Source organism: Aphelocoma coerulescens, chromosome 2 (assembly GCF_041296385.1).
Source record: "Aphelocoma coerulescens isolate FSJ_1873_10779 chromosome 2, UR_Acoe_1.0, whole genome shotgun sequence".
NCBI classification, from domain to species: domain Eukaryota; kingdom Metazoa; phylum Chordata; class Aves; order Passeriformes; family Corvidae; genus Aphelocoma; species Aphelocoma coerulescens.
In genome coordinates, this window is record NC_091015.1 from 80,269,295 (window position 1) to 80,283,814 (window position 14,520).

Sequence of the window (14,520 nt, forward strand, 5' to 3'; positions counted from 1 at the left end):
TTGAGCTGCCAAGACATAATCACTCTAACATCCTGGACAGCCTAAGCCTGCCTTCTTTTTAATAAGCTCCTATATAGGGAACCATTTATAGATAAAATAAAGGAAAATTATTGTGCTCACTTTATATTCCTGAGAAGGAAATAGAAGCAAAGTAAATTAAGTCCGATTTGCATGGACTTTTGAACATGTACAGTTTTGGATATAAGCTATGGAGCAGACATAGAATGTTGTAGCCTTTATAGTCAATATTTTATTAAATTTTTCCTTGTAAATTTTGCTGTGTCTTTATTGCATTCATTCAATAATGGGAGAACTTTCCTGTAGCTAATTCTGTGCCTTGAAATTTCCCTTCTTGTTAACTTGTGACTGCAGTCTAATGCAAAGAGTGTCTGCCATGCAATACAATAAGGGTAGATTCAGGTACCAAGGTGACTGTATTTTTTATTAAAATACCATTTTATATGCTCAGTTTCAAACTGATGACTGCATCCGCAACACCTAATTGCCACCAGTATCTACAAATACTTTGTATTTAATGAAAATATCAAGCTACGTTCCTTATTTCAGTTGAAGCAGTAGGTTGTATTATGCAGTGTAAAATCCTATTTTATGAAATTTCATAGAAATACAGATAAAACTTTGCACTCTCCATTCTTTTTTAAACTTTATACTCTCCATATTGCAGGGCTTTAATAATTTTTTCATGGTAAGTTTCAAAATGTTCCTGTTGCATCAGGGAACTAAGAAGTTCCATTGTGGCTAATTTAACACCTGCAAATTGCCATGGCTACCAACAAAAAACTTTCTAGCTTTATAAGGTAAGTATCTATTTCATATTTTAAATCAGTAGTAGATTTGGATCCACTAGTTGCATCTTATATTAAAAATTGTATTAACTTTATTCGTCAGCACACCATCAGGGAGAGTACAACTTCTCACACTTTTTAAGGCCAGGAAGTAAACACCTTCGTCAGCCAAGGCTGAACTTCCTCATGCTCTGCTACATAGATCCTCACCTAATAATGGCTGAATTGGAATTTTTTTAAAGATCCAAGATGCTTTTGCTGCTTACAAGAGCAAACAAGAAAAAAGTTGAGCTCTTTGAAGATTTTATTTGAAGACTTGGTTAAAACAGAGATCTGTGTCATCTTTGGTTCTGTCTGTCACTCCACAGCTGCATCAGACATGATTTTTGGTAAGACCCAGCAAGGATCTGGAGGTCGTCTTATGTGCAGCCACATCCTCTATCCCTCAACTATCCTGTTAATGCAGCTTTGGACTTGGTTGAGGCAAAGAGCCTCGTCTGCATGAGGTATAAAATGGCCTGGTGTTCACAGCCATGTCATCCATGCCTAATGGAAGGTATGACACATGGACTTTAGCTTGCCTTATAAAGCAAAATCAATTCACAGCAATACAACCCAAAGATTATAATTCTTCAAAACTCATAGGACAGGCAGAAGCCATAAAACTAGGATTTTTAGTGCCCAAAGATATCCTTCATATATCTGCAATGTGAGTATGACATTGCATAAGTGATACCTGACGTAAGAGCCTACCCCCTTTACAGGGACAAAGCTGGAACCCAGCAGCTGGAATACCTGCAGAGGTGAACCCAAAGGGTCTCAGTTTCATCCTTATTCCATGTGAATTACACCTCAAGAAGACAATGAAGCTCCATAATTTGCAGGGAGAGAGAGCCTGCCTCCATCTCTTAAGCAAACAATTTAAAAAACAGTAGGGGTACAGCTGCCAATAAAAAAGCTTTCTAATTCAGTGATTTAGTTCTGGGCCAAATTCTGGATTACGTTTCTGTGATATGACTGGTTGAGTTCGTTACTGCAGAGGCACTTGGTATGAAGAGAAGTGTGGAGAGGGCATGAAGAATGACTGAAAAGGCAAAACAAACTGTGTCAAGCTCTCTAACCTCTGCTTTGTGCTTTGGCTGCTTCTCTTGGACAGTCTTACATCTCTGTGGGTATGTGTACAGAGTCCTCCTTTCAAAGGCCGCAAACATTTTGCAAATGGCCCACTAGGAGAAGGCTGTAACAAAGCCAGATATATTCACTTCATCCTTCTGATTTAGTGGGAGTTGGTCAGAAAGGTCTCATGAAAAATATACAACACTTTCAGACTGGAAACAAGAAAAAGGAAAAGATCTTGGAATACATTGAAAGGAGAAATGAGAATACAACTTCACTGATCTCTTTGATAATGAATCCAGTAGGAATGTTACTTATCTTTGTATGTGAGACAAGATTGTGGGATTTCCTTTATAGTAAGTCCCTTCAAAAATAGGAGACTGCGACATAGCAAACTGGTGCTGCTGATTCAGATGAGGAAGGCTGCCTTGCATGTACTGGATGTATCTTGGCAATCCTGAATGGAAATTTAAAAAAAAAAAAAGGAATGGGGAGATGCTTTTTGCAGGACACATAAATGCAAGTCTACCATTCCACTGGGTTTGGTTTAGTTCTACAGATTTTCTCTATTAAAATCAAACCCAAACAAAAGACCTAATTCTTCTTTCATTTATACATACATCATGTAAGTAATATGGCAAATCCACTGAAACTAATGTTTGTGAGACTGAAACCAAGTGTTATACACACAAAAGATGTGCTTAGGTCCTGTGTACCAAGGCAGGACTGGATCTGGACATATTTGTATAATATCAACTCTATATAACACCCATTCATTCCTGACTCAGAAAAAAAGCCCTGGCCCCTCAAAAAAAGAGAATAAAATCCTTTCTTTAGGATTGCACAGAATTCATCCCTAGAAGAAATCTTGGTATTAAGGTGTATTAGTCATCTTACTTTGTTCTATATTTCCTCTCTTTTTAAATTTCTTCTTCCTCTCTATAACTATTTCTCTGCCTTCTCCTTTTCCAGGCACCAAGTGTCTGTCTGCTTCAATGAACTTGCATTGATTTCAACTTCTCACAAATCAATTTCTTTTGAAGAATTTACACTGACAGAGTTTCTTTTGTGGTTTTATAAAAAACTGAACCAAATACCTGTTGAAAATCTGAAAAGCTTTGGGTATGGAAAGTCAAAAACCTTAGGTGTGCTGAAAGGCAATAAAAACGCCTTTCTGCTCTACTTTTTCCAAGAAAACCTGAGAGAAGGTGTAGATATATTTCATGCAATAGGGATTCTTAAAAGTGGACATGTAGTTGCATTGCTACCTTTTCTGTGACAGTTTGGAGACACGAGCTTCTTTTAAATGTTAAATATTTTTTCTTTGTGTATATAGAGACCTTTTAGTTTTAAGTATTAAAAAAAATAACAAAACCAAACGAACAAAGATTCCATCAGGACGACAAAAAGCTGCACAAGGATTCTGAGTCGCCTTTCATGCAGGGGGAGCCTGAGATCTAAAACGGCCGGAGATGATGGAGCGGGGAAGTGGAAGCGGATGCCCGGAGCAGCTGCAGGGATGCAGGGGAGGGCAGGAGGGGCGGGGGCAGCCCGGTGGCCACCAGGGGTCAGCCGAGACCTCCCCAAAACGCCGCCGCGGCGCTCGGTGCCCCGGAGCAGCCGTGACAAACCAGCCCCAGGCCGGGGGATGTGGTACCCTGTTCTGGCAGGGATTTCTCGGGCTGCTGCCTGCACGGAGCGCACTGACACATCCTTTTATTTCCATGTGCATTTATGACGCGATTCCACTCGCGAGTGTTGCACTCTCAATATCCACTCTCAAGGGTTTCAGTTTGTGCTGATACAGCACGGCAAGGTTTATTTTTTACTTTGTTTTTTTCATACTCCCACGAGAGATGTATTTTGGGCTGCAACTTCGGGGCTCAGTGAGGAGCAAAGCAATCCCAGCGGCCAGCAAACTGACTGTGGGAAATGTGTCTCTGTGTCCCATAACTTAGCCAGAAGTTATGGATATAGCAGGTCAAAAACATTTTCCAGAAATTATGGATATAGTCATACCAGGTGCCAAATTTGTGCTTTTAAAAAAATTCAGTTCACATATAGCTCACTTTGTTTCAGATCAAATGCTTCACTGAACTAAAGCTAAAAAAGAAACACAGCTAGCCAAACAGCCCGAGATCACAACCCTACAATAACAACCCAGGACACACACACAATAGAAAAGCAAAGCTTCTGCAGCAGCAAGGAAACAGACTTCAGTCTCAAGCTTCCAGGGGGGTTAAAACAACAGTGAGTTAAACGTGCAACTTTGCATAATAGGAAAATATCTCAGTCTTATATTCCATGAGTCAAGAGTTGCAGAATCAGAACACAGGAATTGTGTGCTGTAACTGAACCTGCATTACAAACCCCACGTTTGTCTGTGTGTGCAGACCAGGGTTTGCCAATGCCAATTCAAGGAGAGGACCTGAAATTGGGAAGAATGCTTATGCACACATACTAGAACCTAGGAAAATCCCTGAGACAGAAATATATAAAGCAGCATTTATTTAAACACTTTCCTGAATGAGAGCCAGTGTCTGTGGTAATGATTAGAGGACTTTAATGATCAAGCTATTTTAATTAATATTCAGATGGTTTTATTTTTCATGGAAAGAAAATATAAGCTTACAAATATCCCCCAACATAAACTTTTTTTCCTTACATAAATAATTGGGTTTTTGAAGAATGATTTCTTTCCTAACAATTTTTTATCAGAACAAAAATTAAAATGCCTCTGATAATCAAGCAAATTCAAAAAAATAAATCAAATGCAACAACAACAAAAAATTGTTTTCTTATTTTCTGACTGACTCTAGAATTGTGTGCGTTTGGAAAAAACAATTCACTTGCACATTTTGACCACAATTTAGAACACTTATATATTCCCTCCTGCTGGGATAGAAACCGTTCTTATTATTAAATACAATAGCTCTGTAAATATAATAACACACTTTTAGTATAATGAACTTCTCCACATTCAACCTTTTTTCCTGCTCTCAGTGATAATGACTACTTACTCTGAGTAAAACATTGCTTGCTATACAGCTTGTTTGTACAGGATAAAACAACATCATTTTTATCTAAAACACAGTTATAGCTTTATTCTTTCTCAACTAGAAAACCAGTCATATAATTGTTTTAAAACTGTTTATTTCAGTGTTGGAGACAACAAAAGATGACCTCCAGATTACAAAGCTCTGTCTCTGTAAGTGCTCATAAAATGATGTAATTCAGAAACATTTCTGCCTGTTCCTCAGGAGGGGTGGTTGGGATCTAAATTTGAGTCACATCATGCTTTATCCAGAATTTCTCAACAGAAGATCGGGAAAGAATCACAGCCATTATTCTATCAAGGTAGCAATGGCCAACGTAAAGGTAGGATTAGACGGACCAGGCATTGACCTGCCAAGACTGGACATAAATTCAAAGCTTATGACACTAAGTAGATTAAAGAGTGAGGCGACATTACATGTGAAAGTTACAGTGAACTGAATGTGATATTTGCAAATTCAGATTTCTTCCAAAAGCCATTCCCCATTTGACACACATGTATGTGTAGATGTTTATGTGCTACACATCTGTAGAAGTAAAGGCAGTGAATTTCCACGATATTTTTCTATAACAAACTGAGCCAGCTCAATGGGGTTGTGCCAATTAATACCGGCATGTGGGTTCACTCAAATACATTCCAAATCAGACACTGCCTTTTTCCATCAAAGGCAAGGGACATGACCAGAATACTTTTAGAAGGATGTGTTTCATGGGAAGTTTCAAAACTTTATTGGGAAACATTGTTTGCATAAGAAATGGCTCAGAATTGAGGAACTTTTCAAATAAAATAAAGCAGACTTTAGGAGTTTTGGAGGACTTAAGACAAAGTAGAAACTTGTGTCAGAGCAAGATTTCAACAAGGCTGCTGTGCACAGGGTTTGTAACAGGGTTCAGAGGCAGCTGAATGGTTGAAGAAGGAAGTTTGTTTTTCTTGTTTTAACCGCTTGGGCACAGCAGCACTGCTGGGGTAGAGCCCGTCCTATCTGCTGCCTGCGATGTGCCTCTCTTCCCAAACACGGTGCAAAACACGTCAGTTGTTACTGGCAAAAATTATGACTTTTTTCTTCTACTGGAGAATTCTGTTGGCTCTTCTCCACACTGCTCTGCTTCCAACTCCCTTACACCTTCCCCCGAAAACCTCAGCTCTCTTAACCCTTCCTTCAGCACCCAGAAGTGCCTCTGGTCCTTGTACTAATCCCCTCTCATTATAGCTCATTGCAAACAAGAGGTGGTGAGGAAAGAGGAATTGGAAACACACATCTGAAGCTTTCAAAGATAAAAAATCCAGTAGAGGTCTGAAGTGGAAAATTTCAGCCAATTCTACTTCCTTTTTTGCTCAACACAACAGCTCAACTGACCCAAAGCTTTTAGGAAGCGTGAGAAGTGCACAGTTCAACGACAGCAATGACTGCACACACAAATATAAATATACATACATACTGGTGTGTGTGGATCTTTTCAAAAAATCTGCTGCCACCCTTCCTTTACTGCTGTCAGTGCTTCTAGCTGTGTTCCTAGACAAGCCCTGTTTCAGACTGACCTCTGCTTCCCAGCATCCCAACAAAGACTACCCAGGTGGCTGCCCAGGGCTGGGGTAAGGAGTTGTGCCTCTCTCCAGACAACGTGGATGTTAGGAAAGGAAGCTGGCACTAGTGTTTAGAGACACCATTGATAGGGCTGAGGCAGAGGTCCCTAACAAAGAGGATACTCCAGCCTGTACATGATGACTGCTGGAACATGTCCTACATTACAATTGGTGCCCAAGAATCCCAGCAAAGGATCTATACTTCTACAGCCAGAAAACAACCAAGAGGTAAACTACAAGGATCCAAGGCATACAGCATCCATGTGAACATAGTTATTCAGACAGACAGCAAAGCCATGCTGCTACTGGAGCATGAAGCAGCTCCAAGGGACTTAACAGCTGTCAGTGCAACAAGTTGGGAGGTTCTGCCAGGCAGCCAGATGCTGTTGGGGAAATGTATCCAGTACAGCTCAACATCTGCCACTGAAATGTAGGAAAGCACTGTAATATGGTGGACAAAATGCTTTTGGGGCTGTACCCCACCCTTCTTTTCAATTAGTTGGGAAAAATTCTTGGAAAGGTGGGCTGCTGTAAAGGACAAGTCTTGTAACACAACTGAAGAGGAACTTAAGCATGTTATTTATATATTTACAAAACCATATGTCTCTTATTAGGGCTTTTTATTATAAGACCATTGTTTGAGAGCTGGGAAATATACACTGAAATTAAACCATTCAATATTAATATTATATTTATAGTATGATAGATATGTGGGAGGGGGGGAGTTTTCCTATAGGTGATAGTGTCTGAACCTGCTCCCAGTTACATCCAGGCAAAACTCTCATTAATATTAATGAGAGGTGAATCTGACCTGGTGAGAGTCAGCTGGACTTCCTCTGAACTCAGCAGGTCCTGAGTAAAGTCCAAATGATGATTCGGCTCATGGAAGCTCATTCAAACCCACTTTTCCTGAATATGATAATAAACCATTTTCTCTCCTAGGTCAGCTTCAAGGAAATTTGTATCCTCTCATGCTTATTTGTGCCTGGATGAAACCAGAGATACCCTGTTGGTACATTAGGAGTAGAGTTTGCTACATTTCTTTTTTCCAGTTTCTGCTTTATTCATTAAGGACACCAGCATCCATAAATGCCAGTACTTTTTTGCTGTTTTCTGGGAAAGGTCTGATTTTTGAAAGCATCCTGCATTTGCTGCTCCTATTGAATTTTCTTGCAATGAGTGCTCAGCAGCTCTAAAGGTCTCTCTGGCTCACAGAGGGACACAGTACACAGAAAACAACAACCTGATTCAAAAAAGCCCACAACCCCATCTAAAATCTTAATATTCTTTCCCTGTTCACCCAATGCTTCAGAACATGCTGAAGTGCTTTGCTGGGAATTGGATGTGTCTAGTGCCAAGTACTTCTCACAGTGCTTTGGTGGGTGGTGGATGCTGAAGCTGAGCTCCCAGAAGGCAGAGCCCACGTCTCCAAGGGGGGCATGGCACCACACCTCATGTCCCAGCCTCAGTCCCTGAATGATCTTGCAAAGACCACTGGAATCATATGAACCCAGACAAACTAAAACAATACCAAAATGCCCTCTTCTCCTCTGATTTGCACTTTGAATGGCTCTCTGCAGCACTGCTAAACAGATGAGCAGCATTATTAACAGCAACAGGAGAGAACTACGCTGTGCCGGCATTTCCAACTCTTTCTTACATGGGGGGCACTATGGCACAGCCTGCAACAGTTCCTTATCAACAACTGACAGGCAGAGATTTACTGTGGAGAGGGGAAGGGGCAGAAGGAAAGAGCCTCTGCCCTGTTCAGGTGGAGTCAGCCAGAGCAAAGTTCACTCCATACAACACAGTTGTCTGCCCAGCACCTGTTAAAATGGGAAACCTGAGCTTGCAAGTGCCACTGTGGGGAGTTCTGCAGCACAAGAACAGGACAGCAAGCTGTCTGCCCTGCAACAATTTGATTTTGTATTAACTTAAACAAACTAGGGGCCTCTGTATAAGTAAATAAATAAACAAATAGAGGCTGTGTGAGAAAAAAATGTCAATTTGTATTAATTCAAATTGCCTGGGTTATTATCATTTGAGAGCTAAAATTAAAACAAGCATAACCCTAAGAATAATTTTAGAGGGTTAGACCTTAAACAGGAAATAGGTAAGTAGCACTGAATAAGTTATTTGGCACAAATATTTAGACAGTCAGCAGCTCACAAACCATGGGCAGGTAGAAATTCTTGCTGGTGGAAACAGAACACTAAGACCTGTCAAGCTCAAAATTTTGTGTTATAACTCCATAACTGCTAGGTTTTTTAGAAGCTCCATGGGTTCTAAGAGGTATTCTAGTATAAAATACTGGTGTTTCATGAAGAGACGTCTTAAAGGCTATGGTTAGGCTAGAGACTACCAAATAGGATGCATATTTCACCTGCACAGCCCTGGACACAGTAAAGACCTTCAATGGATCCTCCTTTGTAACTGCAACTAGAGAGGCAAACACTCTAATCAAAATTATAAATAATAATTTAAAAACTAATCATAGTTTCCATTCATTATTTCAACATTTTTCTCAAACTGGCACATTGGAAATTTCTGCCTCGTTCTTATTTTAGCTAGCAACATGTCTTACATGCCCATTCTTCTAGATTACATTTACATATTTATGAATACATTTCCAGGCTCTCCAGAATTGCTGCTGACTCACAAGTTTCGAGGAAAGCTTGAGTAGCAAGAAAAAGAATTTTAAAATAGTCCCCTTCAGAAATGTTCAAACACCTTAGAATGGGAAAAAAAGGGCAGCGAGCTTTCCAAGTTGCACCTCTAGACCTCGAAGCATTTCAGCCCCTCAGATGGTTTTCACACAGTGTTTTTCAGGGTTTCAAATTATTAGAATCTGAATTGAGAGCAACTCTAAAGCACGGTGTGTAAAAGGCTTTATAAATTAGGTTAGCCTATTTTTTTTAATCCAACCTGTGCTTGGAAAACATTCTGGGCAAGATGGAGTTGGCTGACTCTATAGCCATGTATTGTACAAGCAGGCATCACACAAGCCAGTCATGTATAGCCAGGACTCCTAATAGTCTTCAGCTTTCAAAACACTAACCTCTACTGAAGGAGTGAAAGGAGCTGCCCTGCTTGTGTGGAGGGAACCTAACAAACACACTTTGATACTTTCCAGTTTATGGACATCAAAAAAACCCCACAGCTTAAGAAAAAAACCAAAAAAGCATTGAAATGTTACTCGCAGTGTAGCCCTGATTTTGAGAACCTTATTGATGAGTATGGAAGGTAGTACATGCACTTTTGCTTTGCTTTCTGTGAATGGAGGATGAGCACTGACATCTGATGCTTGTTAAATGCGGGGAATAGCACCCTTGCTCTTCAGGAGTGACATTTGCATCAGAATTTCATGATATTAAATTCCAGAAGATGCTTTATTTTTGACCCATACTCGTTCATAGGAAACTCTGAGCATACACAGCAATGAAGCAGCTGGCCTTGGTGCTCACCTATGCCTTCCATTGACTGGGGATATGTTTGAAGCCAACACAAAGAAATATTGCTTTTGTTCTTGTTTTCAAACACTTCCAAGGGGTCTCGACACACAACAGTACCATGCAGGCACGAAGATGAATGCATGAGGGCATGAGGTGTAATGAACCATATAACTGGGCAATGGCTTCAGGAAAAGTTTTGTTGGTATGAGCAGTAGCCATTATCTTAAAAGTTCTTTTTAACAAACGACAAAAGCAAAACAATGCAGTTGGTACAGCACTTTTTGTTTTGAAGTATCCCAGAATATTCCTCAAAATAAGCAGCCTTTAGACTGCTGACAGACAACTCAGAGTATGACAGCCAGTTCTCACCAAAGGCAGAAAGGTTAGACCGGTTACAGAATACAGCTACTGCTTTAAGATCAGTCCACCAGAAGCCATCTCTGTTGACCTAATTATTCTGCCTCCACTGAAACTGTTGGAAGTCTCTGATAGACTTCAGAGTCACCAGAATAAAGCTAAACATAGTTTTACTTCTGAAAATCACATCCATTGTGACCGCATTTCACAAAAAAGGATTTTGCTCTTTATGCCAAGACATCTGCACAGAGCTTAGGGAATCCAATACTGGGCAAGCTGAAACACATTTATTTTATTTACATTAAATCTACTACATAACATCTGGGCTTAATGTAGAAGTACATCATAGCAGACAAAAACATTGCAATCAGAAAACAGCCCCTAATCTACCCTAGCACCTTCCCTGCACATAAATAAATTTGCCATTTACAAAAAGTCCAGGTCAGAGAAATGAGTATAAATGTCGTAGGCTGGGTTTGTCAAGCTGAAACTTTTCAAACCTTTGAAAACTTGTGGCCAGAAGGCAACACCATGATCAGCCACAGTGCTTTCCTGCAAAACATCAACCCTAGGATTTTACTTCACAATTTTTGTAGGAAATGCAATAACTTGTGGTAGAAAAAGAGAGTTTAAGAGTTTGCAGTGAATAATTGCACTGTTATAAAAATATTTATAATTATCTTGAAATGAAGCTACAAAGCAAAGAATTTCTGCATTAAAGGTTGGAAAGAGCCTTAACACGCCCTCTTCTTTTTTCAACTGGCCACCTTTAGGATACTTGGTATTGACCCATTCAAAAAGTTAATCAACAAAGAACACACCTGCTGTGCCAGAGGTTTTTGAAACATGTACAAACTCTTTCCTACTTGATTTTTTTTAATGTTCATATTTAAAGGAAAAAAAATCCAAAATGAGAAATAGTTTGCCATTTCACTTCTCATTTCAAAATTCTTGTCTCCATAAGAGAAATTCATTTTCCTGCACATTTTCTTTGGCAGAAAAATAAAATATTTCTTATTCATATTCCACAGATGTTAAACTGCGATTGCTAGTATTGTTCATTGTAGAATTACAGACTGCTTTTAATGCTTAATGTGATTTAGCAGTTTTGACCTAAGCATGCTCCTGTCTGTGAAATACGTTAGCATTGAACTGATTTAGAGTAAAAAGATCTAGTGTTGTGCTTTTTTGAACTGATGTGTCTGAGCTTTTTGTTTGTTTCTTTTTGAAGCAATAATTAATAGAAAGAGCAATAACAAAACCAAAAAAATCCAAACAGAAACCCCACCTGAACAAAAGTAATCAAAACAACTGAAATTTACACACTGATTCATGTCAGGAGGTTTACCTCAGAGATAACGAGCTTCTCATTATTTCAAATAGATTTCAAGACTGAATTGTGTAGAATTGGAATCTTTGGTGGTATGACCCAGACTTTCACTTACTTTTATTCCCTTATAAATTTCTACAGTTGATTAAAGTATATTTCAGGCTTCCCAAACATTTCCATCAAAGTTTCTTTGTGTTCATGAAATGTTCTTTATGAGAATGCCAAACCTCAAAGTATATCCTGAATCGCTGGTTCAAGCAGCTTTTAACATTTCTTTGGGCCCAGGTCTATGAAGTCCCCAGCATTTATCTGCAGCTCACTCAGAGGCCTCATTAACCAGATGTTGTGGGCACCAAAAGATTGAGCAGTCAAACCTATATTTCTGGTACAGCAGTGGAATGGGAGGCACAGTTTAAACCCCAAATGCTGAAAACTTGTTTCAGGAAGTTACAGGGCTATTTTGGGCAAAAGGACAAGAAAATTCTGTAACACCAGCCTATTTTACAAAGTCCCATTAGATCATGAAAACTTTTTGGCTCCTAAGAACAAACCCTCAGAAAAGAATCTCAATTACCTTCAGATGCACATGAGTAACTCATTGGTTCCAATAAGGACCAAGCCTGTGCATGTGCTTTTTGGATATCTATGGACATACGACCAGGTGAAGATGCCAGCAGATTTACATGCTGGATGCAGTTCTGCTCTTTGGTAGAAGGTGAAGAAGAGCACCTCTTATTTTGGAAACAGCAACTATTCCATGAGCACAGGAACAGCTTCTCTCAAGGTGCATTCTGGCTAATAGGAGGAAACCTCAGATCTGCAACACTCCTAGTTTTCTATAAGACAATGTGCATTCATTGCAACCTTTAAATCAATGGCAGAACAGCTTTGCTTTGCCTGAATGATGAACAAAGATTGTTATTTCTAAATTACATGCTAAGAAAATGAAATTGCTATATGCTTTCCTGAGGTTTGAATATATTTCTGAACTGAGATCTTACACTGGAAATGACAGAAAAAAATTAAAGAGAGAAAAATTTTAAAATATTTTGAATATTTTCTCATTCCAGTGCAAGAGAAATTAAGTTTGACTCTTTGTTGTTATTTAAATATTTGAAAAATATTAACTAAATATTTAATATTGAATAAAGTATTACAATAACTTTGTAATAATAATACTGTTGTTTTACTTTAAATCTGGCTAATTTTCCCCCGGATTTCTATGAAGGTCTGCTGGCATGATGCAGAGGGATTTTAAGTCTAAAGAAATCAGAAAAAAAAAGGATTAGCAATTGCTACAGCAAAACTATAAAGCAGGAAGAACTTATTTGTGCTGGATTCTAATGCTAAGTTAAGACTACTAAATAAATCAGACCCAGGGAATATTCCTGGCCTAGAGGACAATCTGATTGAATCTGCGGTATTTGGCCTTGGTCCTTTCTACCACCCCACCTTTGTCCTTTGCACTGTGCAATGGTGGCCCTAAGACATAGATCCTCTTTTAGTGGGGTTTTTCATCCAGTATGCCTGAAATAATGTGCAGGCCCACCAAAATGGTACTTCAATCTTGTGAGTCTGATGCATGTGTTTCATGAGGACACAGAGATGCTGGAGGGTGCAGAATCTGCTGAACCTCAAAGGTCTGTCCTGGCAAGAGGCATTTAGATTTGCTTCAGGCTTATCTGTATTCCCTATTGAAACTGATTTCTGCTCCCTGCTTTCCCAGTGCCAGGAGTAGGTATTGCCTTAGAGAGCACCATACAGCATAGGTCAAAACAACCAGGGAACGTACTCAAAGTTAGGAAGCATGGATGCTCAGAAGGCAGTGTGCAAACACACTCCCTTGGACAAATTTTATTTAGCAACAGAAACAAAGCCCAAATATTTAAAGGAGCTTTACCACGCCCACAAGAACTGTGGGCTGTGATAAAGGGCAAAATACCATTTATGGAAGCCCACTTGGCTTTTTCAGCAATCTTGTTAGTGTTACAGCCCAGCTGTAAGGAACACACAACCAGCTGTGTGTGAAGGAGGCCCTGTGCTCTGGGGTAAGGAGAAGGAAAGGGGCCACCCAGCCAGGACACCTTCCTGGCATTGTCCTGCCCTCCTCCAACACAGCTTCTGCCACAACTTCTCCACCTCTAAATTCAGGTGATCATCCTGTCTAAAGGGATTGGAGCAGGGGTTGGGACTGTTTCATGATGTAAAGATTAACATAAAAAAGAAGGTGCTAGTAGTTTTGAACATTAAAATGGTATTTGCTATCAGTGATAAAACTAAAATGGATTGTAATTTGCTTTCTACAAGTGCTGTAATTAGGATTCTATTTGCTTTTGTGTTCATGTATGGAACAACATTTTATCTTTTGAGGAAGGGGCGGGAAGGTGCATTTTCCATTTTTATATGCATATATCTTTATCGATCTTGTAACATTTACACTTTTTTTCTTTATTGAATACCAGGTGAGCCAGTAGTGCCTCACCTAAAAAGGCATTCTTTGCTTTTTTGTTAGACTTCTTTTGTGTGAAAATGCCTGCATAGCCATCAATTAGTATTTAAACGTTAGGAGAAAGGTTTGAAAGCTCAGATAGGAAGATACCAACATAAGAAAATGACCCAGGGCCATCCTCAGGGCTGATTCTAACTCTGTGACTTAAAGCATATCACATTGGCTCACAGTTTTGAAAGGTATTTGAACTCATAGCTCCAATCAAAAGCAGTAACTTCAAAATAAATTGTTAAAATAGGAAAAAGTTAGGACTTTCACTCAACTAAACTTAGATCTCAAATCCAGATATGAGTTCTAAAATGTCTTGATTT

The 14,520-nt window shown here is 39.3% G+C and overlaps 1 long non-coding RNA gene across 3 annotated transcripts in view; it reads right to left on the reverse strand.

Moving 5' to 3' along the window:
* The window catches only part of LOC138106887 (uncharacterized), a 137,433-nt gene that overhangs the window by 9,531 nt on the left and 113,382 nt on the right, over positions 1-14,520 (reverse strand). The window contains exon 6 of one of the 3 annotated variants that reach the window (XR_011149176.1): positions 491-2,379. The exons of the other annotated variants lie outside the window; for them this stretch is intronic. This is a non-coding gene — a long non-coding RNA (uncharacterized lncRNA). Of the gene's footprint in view, positions 1-490; positions 2,380-14,520 lie in introns of those variants that run through there. 3 annotated transcript variants of the gene reach the window in all.